The 8743-nt window shown below is 37.6% G+C and overlaps 1 pseudogene; it reads left to right on the plus strand.

The window, feature by feature from the left end:
* Nucleotides 1-7961: 7961 nt before the first annotated feature.
* LOC110204358 (iron-sulfur cluster assembly 1 homolog, mitochondrial pseudogene) lies at nucleotides 7962-8331 on the plus strand (annotated as a pseudogene).
* Nucleotides 8332-8743: the final 412 nt, after the last annotated feature.

The raw sequence follows: 8743 nt of genomic DNA on the forward strand, positions 1-8743 counted from the left end.
TCTGTGTGTCATATGTTAAATGTTGCCAGCATGGGTACTACTCTTTTGGGTTAGTTAATGGGTACATTTTATCCTATAATAAAGTCATTGAAACTTTTTTATCCTTAATTTGTTCTTCAGGAAAATAACAATACCAATTCCCATACTATTTCAGAACTCTTTTACAAATTAAAGTTTATTATTAGCTACGTTTTACTCAGTAACTGGAAACCAGAATTGAATGGGATTTCACAGGTCATCACAAACAAGCCCTGACTAAATACTAGTTTGCTTCAGTGATATTTGACAATTATTCATTTGCTCACCACTTGCAAATTCTCAATGAGAAATTCTCACAAAGCAACTCATCTTTTAGAAATTCTAATTTTTATTTTCTTTCATAAAAACTAATTTCAACTTCTGCTTTCTAATCCTACTTCTTCCATTTGAGTCCAAGTAGATCAAAACTAATGCTTCTCCCCCACTCCATTTGACTTCTACTGCAGCTGCCCAAGAAAGCTATAATGAGTTCTTACCTTCTGTCATCTGAGCTCTTCTTTTGTATCCATCTTTCCTGATCCGTGCTAGATCCAGTCTGCCCAATGTTGTCTTGACCAGAGAAGCCTGGAGAGGGTAATGTAGTATCTAATGGGGCTCAGAATAGGGTTTCTCACCCAAGTACCTTGGGAGTTCCAGACCATTGTGATCAACAAATTATGACACTGCCTCAGTAGGAGTGACTGATTTTGAAACTGTTCTTGGTAGTCTCATTATTGGTTGTGCCAGAAGCTCTTTGTTGAAGCAGCAGCTGCTCTCCTATGTTATCCTGGGATTTGCCTTGTCTGAAGCTATGGGCCTCTTTGTTTGATGGTTGGTTTCTTGATCTTGTTTCCCACACCCCCCACTCCCAACTAGGAGACTTCTATTTAGAGTATAAACAAAATCCAGTCTGAATGAGTTCTTACCCTGGGGAAAAGAGCTCCTGTTCTTGTATCCCTCCATTAGAATTTAGAGTGACCCAGCTAACGAAGGAGAAAACCAGCCAGCAAGGTCCTGACCAGATAGCTGGAAGCAGCTGAGTTTCATGTTCAAACCACATTTTCAGTAGGAGAAGCTGAAGACTTTTGCAGTTGATTTTCACTTATTAAGGGATTCCCTTTCAGAAGGGATTTAGGGCTTTCAGAATCTCCATTAAGGGTCTTTGGTTAGAGAGAAACAACTGATCATCATTTATTGATTATTAGCTAGTCTAATTAATAAATTGTTGTTAATTAACCAGAAATTCTATATCTCAGGGTTTTTCATTCATAGCAATGAATATGTACATTATTTCCAAAGTTATTTTATTAAACATGATAACTTTAAAACAAAACACAAAACTTAATGCTTCACATGAAGCATTTTGCCACATTTGGGTAGATGGAAGTATATGAACTAACAGAGGATATCAGTAAATGTACCAAAAAGGCAATGTCACAGAAAGAAAGGAAAGAGCAAAGAAACTGTATTGCTAGGAAGGGGCAATTAATAGTGTTAGTCTTCAAGAGGTAAAGGAGAATAAAGAATGAACATTGTAAGAAGTACAGCACCCAGCATGAGGAACATACTATTTCCATAGTATTTTGGCCTTGTCAGACCACATATAGAAAATTTTGTTCAGTTCTGGGTGTCAATTTAAAGAAAGTCATTGGCAACAAGAAATCTGTCCTAAGTTCAACCTTGTTGGTGAAGACAGTGGATGTTAACTTTTCTTTTTTTATTACATGATAATAATCAAATATTTGAAGAGCTATCTGGCTAAAGAGGAATTAGATATATCCACCTTGATCTGAACTTGGAGCAATAGATGAAAATTATAAAGCAAAAGAGAAGGAAGTGAAGTCAAGATGAAAAAATAGCAAGAAGTAAAGCAAGCTTCTCCCCCTTCCTCCCCCACCCAAAAAACCAAACCCAACTCCAAACATCTAGAACAGGTACCAGACCAAATCCTGATGGCAAAATCCAAGAAAAAGCCACTGTTCTAGCTCAGGTCAGCATAGAGAGACAGAGAACAACAATTGATAATATTTACATACTTACAGTATTTATCTCAGGATTCCAGTCCCAACTTGTAGCTCAGATTGAAGCCTGCAGTGGATAACCAGAAAAGGAATCCCAAATCAAAGGAGAACCTTTATTTCTATCACTGAACCAGAAGAATTTCCCAACTGGTTGATAATGGCTGAGCCAGAAATCAGTTTACTTTCAAACCCAAATCCTGCTCAAAACTTGGAGAGCTTAGACCTGCAGGAAATAATCAGATTGTGCCCTATACCAGACCACTTTGGGAACATTGAAAACTTGCAGATCTTCAGCCTGAGCTGCCCCTGAGATCTTGGAATATCACAACACCCAGTTCTTCAAAAAAGCAGGAATAGGACCAACACAGACCTTCCTTCCAGAACAGCACAGAACCCAACCCTAATATCAAGCCAGAAGTCAGAAGTACCCTTAAAGAATGAACAAACAAAAGAATACCATTATAAGGAACTATTGTGGTGGCAGGGTTGCTCAAAACAAACTCAGTAGAAGAGAACAACACTACAACATCTTCAAGCAAAGCCTTCAAGAAAAGCACAACTTAGGCACAAATTCAAATAGAATTCCCAGAAAAATGTAAAACAAGAATTTAAAAATTTTTCAAACATTTTAAAACAATTCAATGAGAGCACCAAAAGTAAAATGGAAAAGCGGTGACAGCTATAGAAGAAAGAATAAGAAAAGGGATTAAAAGCATGGCGTAGGAAGTACAAAACCTTGTCCAAGCAACAAAATCTAAAAATTAGATTGTACCAAAGAAAAGGCAGTGACTCCATTGGAGAACAAAAAATATTCCAACAAAGCCAAAAGAATGGGGGAGGGGGGAGAAATATAAGGTATTTCATTGGGAAAAAAAAATCTGGAAAACAGATTAAGGAGGAAAAAATGTCATTGAACCTTATGAACAAAAAGAAGCCTAAGTATTGTATTTCAAGAAATCTTAGAAGAATACTCTCCAGATTTTTTTTAAACAACCACAGGGCAAAGGAGAAATAGAAGGGTTCTGTTGGTAACTTCCTGAAGGAAACCCCCAAACAAGAATTCCCAAAAACGTTAATAATCTAAATCCAGAACTCCTAGGATGAAAGAAAACATGCCTCAAATAGTCAGAAAGAATTCAAGTATGGAGATCTCACAGTCAGAAACATACATGATTTAGATACCAGTATTATAAAGGAATGCAGCACTTGGAAAGTAATATTTCAGAAGGCAAAGGATAATGGGTGCATAGCTAAGAATAACTTTACTTAGTAAAATTTAGTATAAATCACATGAGGGAAAGGAGAAGGGGAATGGACCTTTAATGAAATACAAGACTTCCTAGCATTCCTGATTTAATAAATAGAAACATAAAAAGACAAGAATGAAGAATCAATGATAATGGATGAAACAGGATTAACTACATGGAGATTATAATGTATCCCATCTAACCACTATCATCATCTGGAGTCACAGAGGTAGTTTAGATAGAAAGAGAAAGATGAAAACATCCTGGGCAGGGGAAGACAGAAAGGGAGGCAAAAGGGAAAGGAAGGTGCACAAGTATACATATACAAACAAGGAAGGGTGGGCTTAGTAGTTGATACTTCAACTTTGTCCATCTGTACTAGTCAAAAGAAGCATTTTCACAGATTTGAGTAAAGACATTTAATTCAACAAGGAAATTGTTGTTTTCTCCTTCCTTTTTGAAGAGGACCAATGATATCATGGGGCAATGTCTTGACTCCTGAATGAATTGGACTTAAGTGAGGCAGAGTTGCACAGAGTCAACAGGTTCACTCTTTCGGGGAGTCATTGAAGTCCTGTGGCAAGACAGAACTTAAGATGCCGAAGATACGAAGGTCCAATGCATCCTGAGCCATTTCCAACATCTGAGAAGGCTCTAAGTGCTTCACAGTACCTGTTCAATCACCTTCATGGCCATTGGAACAAATTGTTCTTAACCACCCATTCTATTGAGGGAAATCTTCACGTGCTTGTGAGGTAGACATCACCCTAATTCACCAACACAGAAATAAGAAAGAGGAGAAAGGACATGGGAGAATTTAAAGATGGTAGACTAAAGGAGAGATCAGTCCTAAACACGACAACAAAGAATGGGAATCTAAGGCAGTTTTGTAATTTAGAGAATGAATGGAGAAATTGTGACTTATAAATGTGGTGGTAGACTATTATAACATAAGAAATGAAGACATTTCAGAGAAACCTAGGAAGACTATGAAGTGATTCAGAGTGGAGTGAATAGAGCCAGAAGAACTATTTATACGTTGAGAAAAAGATGGTAAAGACAAATAAATTTGAAAGTATTAGTCACTCTGATTAATATGATAATCAAAAGACAATAAAAGAAAATCAAAGGAAAAAGGATAAAATATGCTGATTACTTTAATAGAAAAGTAAAGGACTCAGAATGAGACTTTTTTTTTACATGTCCAAGCAGAAATTTGTTTTACTTTACATATTTCTTTTTTCCTTTCCTTTTCTTTTCTTTTTTCTTTTTTCTTTTTTTTCTTTCTTTTTTTTTTTTGGCAATTGGGGTTAAGTGACTTGCCCAGGGTCACACAGCTAGTAAGTATCAAGTGTTTGGTCTGAGGCCGGATTTGAACTCAGGTCCTCCTGACTTCAGGGCCGGTGCTCTATCCACTTTGCCACCTAGCTGCCCCCAACTGTACATATTTCTAAGAGGAATTATGTTTTTTGTGTTTTCATTTTCATTGGGAGGGTAAAGGAGAGGGAGGGAAAGAAGGGAAGCATTTTTTGCAGAGTGAAAAAAAATTTTTGTATATATACACACATATTTTATATCTGTGTGTGTGTGGGGGGGTCTATCTACACAGAGGCCTTGAGTCAGGAAGACTCTTTGTGAGTCCAAATCTGGCCTCAGACACTTACCTAGCTGTGAGACCCTGGGCAAGTCACTTACCCCTGTTTATCTCAGTTTTCTCATTTCTAAAATAAGCTGGAGAAAGAAATGGCAAGCTGCACCAGTATCTTTGCCAAGAAAACCCTAAATGGACCCACAAAGACCCACATGACTGAAAAACAACTGAACAACAATCTCCTGGGAAACTAATCATAAAAATTTATTACTTCCACTTGTTTCACTGTATTTGACAGATATTCATCTTGTTGGTATTTTGTGCAAAGCATTTCTCTGTGTTAAACACAGTTATTTCTTGTCTTATTGACCATTGTTGTCTCTTGGCTTAATTAAAAGTGATAAGGAAGGAAACTACATCTTACAAAAAAGGTTCCATGGGCAATAACATCAATACTAAACATATATGGACCAAACGGCATCTAAACTCTTAAAGGAAAAGTTAAATGAATTGTAAGAGTAAATGGTAAAATAATACTAGTGGGGACTTCAATTAACTGATCTCAGAAGTAGATAAATTTCACTATAAAACAAATAAGGAAGAAGTTAAAGACCTTGACAAAAATTCACAATATCTTAGGGCACAAAAACCTCACAATCAAATTCAGGAAATCAGAACTATTAAGTGCACCTTTTACAGACTATGATTAAAAAATTATATTCAATAAAAGGCCATAGAAGCATAGATGAAAAATTAATTGGAAATTAAACAATCAAATCCTAAAGAATGAATGAGTCAAAGAACAGATCATAAAAACAATCACTCAATTAAAGAGAATGACAATGATGCAATATACCAAAATCTATAAGATGCAGCAAAAGCAGTAATCAGAGGAAAAATCTACATTTCTAAATTCTTATATCAATAAAATAGAGAAACAGCAGGCCAGTGAATTGGGTATGCAATTTAAAACAATTAGAAAAAGAACAAATTAAAAATCTCGAATTCAACACCGAAATATAAATCCTGAAAATGAAAAGAGAAATTAATAAAACTAAAAGTAAAAACTTGTCCCATAAAAACAAAACTGCTATAAGGTTAACAAATAAAATACTTTCTAATCATTAAAAATGAGAGTACAATGATCTGCTTCAGGAAGGAAGTAAAACTGGTGATCACTTGGGTATCTTACAGATATGTGACAAGGTATATGGAATAATGTGGACAATGGATGGGAAGTATGCACAGTATAACGATAACATAGTAATGGTGATGATGATGATGATACCTATCATTTGTATAGCACTCAGTATGTGCCAGGTACTGTACTAAGTACTTTACTAAGTATTTCTTTACTAAATATTATCTTAGTTGATCCTCACATCACTGGGAGATAAAAGCTATACCAGCTTGCTCCTAGCAACCTTGGAGAGTGGCAGCTACCATGAATGATTGTTTGATTAACCTCCTGAAGGGTACTTTATATTAAGTGGCTGCCAGATAGTACTGCCACTCCTTCCCGTGAGTAACTCCCCATTCCAACCACTTCCTCTGTCTCCCAAATCTATGTGGCTATAGTTCTATCCTGTGTCCAATAAAGGTCTATAGCTATGATCTAGATTCTAGAACATACCCTAAATAGTAACAAAATTTAGTAAACTATGATCTTTGTTTTTCACAAGGACTGCCACCACCCCTCCTTCTCTTTTTTTCTTTCTTTCCCCTCCTCTCTCTTTCTCTTCCCCTGTCTCTCTTTGTCTCTGTCTCTGGCTCTGTCTGTGTGTCTCTCTCCTCTCTCTCTCTCTCTCTCTCTCTCTCTCTCTCTCTCTCTCTCTCACACACACACACACACACACACACACACACACAGAATTTCTGTTGAGGTTCCATTAAGAAAATGTCCCACCCCCTTTCTCTCAGTGCATCCTGCCAAGATGACTTCCTGAATTGGGAGTCAGTCACTCAGCTCTAGCAAAACCCTAAAATTCCCACCAGAACAAATAATCACCTGGGAATCTAATGAGAAATTAGAGTAAATGACAGCTTCTAATGAATAATTGTGCAAAATATTAGCCAAGTCTTTTACCATTGTGTGGGACAGAGACCACCTACCCAAATTAAAAACCAGAGTCTTGACAAAAGTTTGCAAAAAGGAGAAATCTCTTTACTGACTTTCTTGAGAAAGGGCACCCCCATACTGTGCTGCCTAAGCTGCCCCAAGAGTGTGAGTGCTCTTTGTTTAAGGCAAGATTATATAGACCCTAACGCAGCAGCCCACCCTAACCCCCTTCCCATTGGCTCATTGGCTGAGCCTCAGGTGTACAATCTATTCATGTAAAAACTACCCCAGTAACAGAGAGAACAAAGAGGTGTAGAAATTATGTTAGCACGTTCCCCTTTTCAGGGCCTCACCGTTTCAGCAGACTTTTACCCAAGGTCATATAACTAGCTAGAGGATGAGATAGACAGGATGCTCTTATGGCTCAGGAATTTCTGCTAACACTACCTAAGAGTAGGGGAGGGAGAAGGAAAGGGGAGGGGGCCTTGTATTCTGAGGGGCCTTCACTTAGTGTTGATACACATGTACCACTCAAAGCAACAATACCAGAACCATTAAAAAGAACTAATGACCCTTTGAGGAGGCTTCACTTCTGAGAGATCATCTCTCACACCATCAAAATGACAATTAGTATAAAAAGCACAATTAGCACCATTTCCCATTGCAACTAGAGATAGCCAAGGGCACACCTAGCCTGAAAAGTTCTGTATCCTGAGGCAGCAAGAGTAGAGGATCTATGTGGGAAAGCTTCTGGCTTGTTGGGAAATCCCAGACAATGGCACTGGGCATCAACAAGTGTGGTGACAACCATTGTGGTGACAGAACATTGACTGTGGAACAACACAGGCTCAGAACTTCTGAAACATTCTATTCTGAGACTCCAGGGAGGCCCTGAATATTAAGTACTCTGGGAGCAGAGACAAGGTGACAGCTCAGCTTCCCCAACACAACTTATCTCAAAAGAAAATGTATTTTATAAAAGAAAATATAAAAAGAAGCAAATATAAAAAGAAAATAAAAGAAAGATGTCTGCTTCATTCGTATGAGCCACAGTCTAGGTGATGAGTAAGAAGCTGCCCCCACCACGGCAGCCCTAACCCTGACACCAGGTGCTGTGAATAAGATAAAACAGCTTCTTAAAGATAGAGCTGAAAATGTAGGTCTGAAAGTTGGTTGAAATGGACATTTAATGCTTTACAATATGCCAAGACAAAAGGAGAATCTGATGAAGAAGTTGTTCAGGATGGATTTAGAGTGTTCATCGCAAAGAAAGCCCAGCGAAAACGCTTTTAGAAACAGAAATGGAATATGTAGAAGATATCGTCCGGCAAATTTGTTTCCAATAACCCAAAGATCAAAGGAACTTGTACCTGTGGAGAAAGCTTTAACATTTGAAAACTCAGGATTAATCTGGCATTAAGTACCAAGAATGTTCACGTTGAACCCTGTAACTTTCCAAAGAAATCATGTTTCTCAGGTTCTGAGCCTTGCAAGGTATGGCTGCCTTATGAGGAAAATAAAGTTAGCACATTTTGAAAATAAAACCTTGATGTTAAATTCTAGAAAAAGTGACTTTGCACCATCTTTTAGGTTGTGAGAGTCAGGCAAGTGTTAACTTTCCACAAAGACAGAACAATGCTGGGAGTACAAAACAACCAAGATGTTTCAAAGCAAAAGAAACAGTTGCACTGCAGGTGAGCTTAGCCAATAAGAAGTAAGCTGGTAGTTTCCAGAAAACTGCAAGTTTAGGATAAGGGCTGATCCGGCTCAAACCGGTTGGGGTCAATGACCAGGCAGCTCAAAATTG

Source organism: Phascolarctos cinereus, unplaced genomic scaffold (genome assembly GCF_003287225.1).
Source record: "Phascolarctos cinereus isolate Bilbo 61053 unplaced genomic scaffold, phaCin_HiC Scaffold_299;HRSCAF=898, whole genome shotgun sequence".
NCBI lineage: Eukaryota > Metazoa > Chordata > Mammalia > Diprotodontia > Phascolarctidae > Phascolarctos > Phascolarctos cinereus.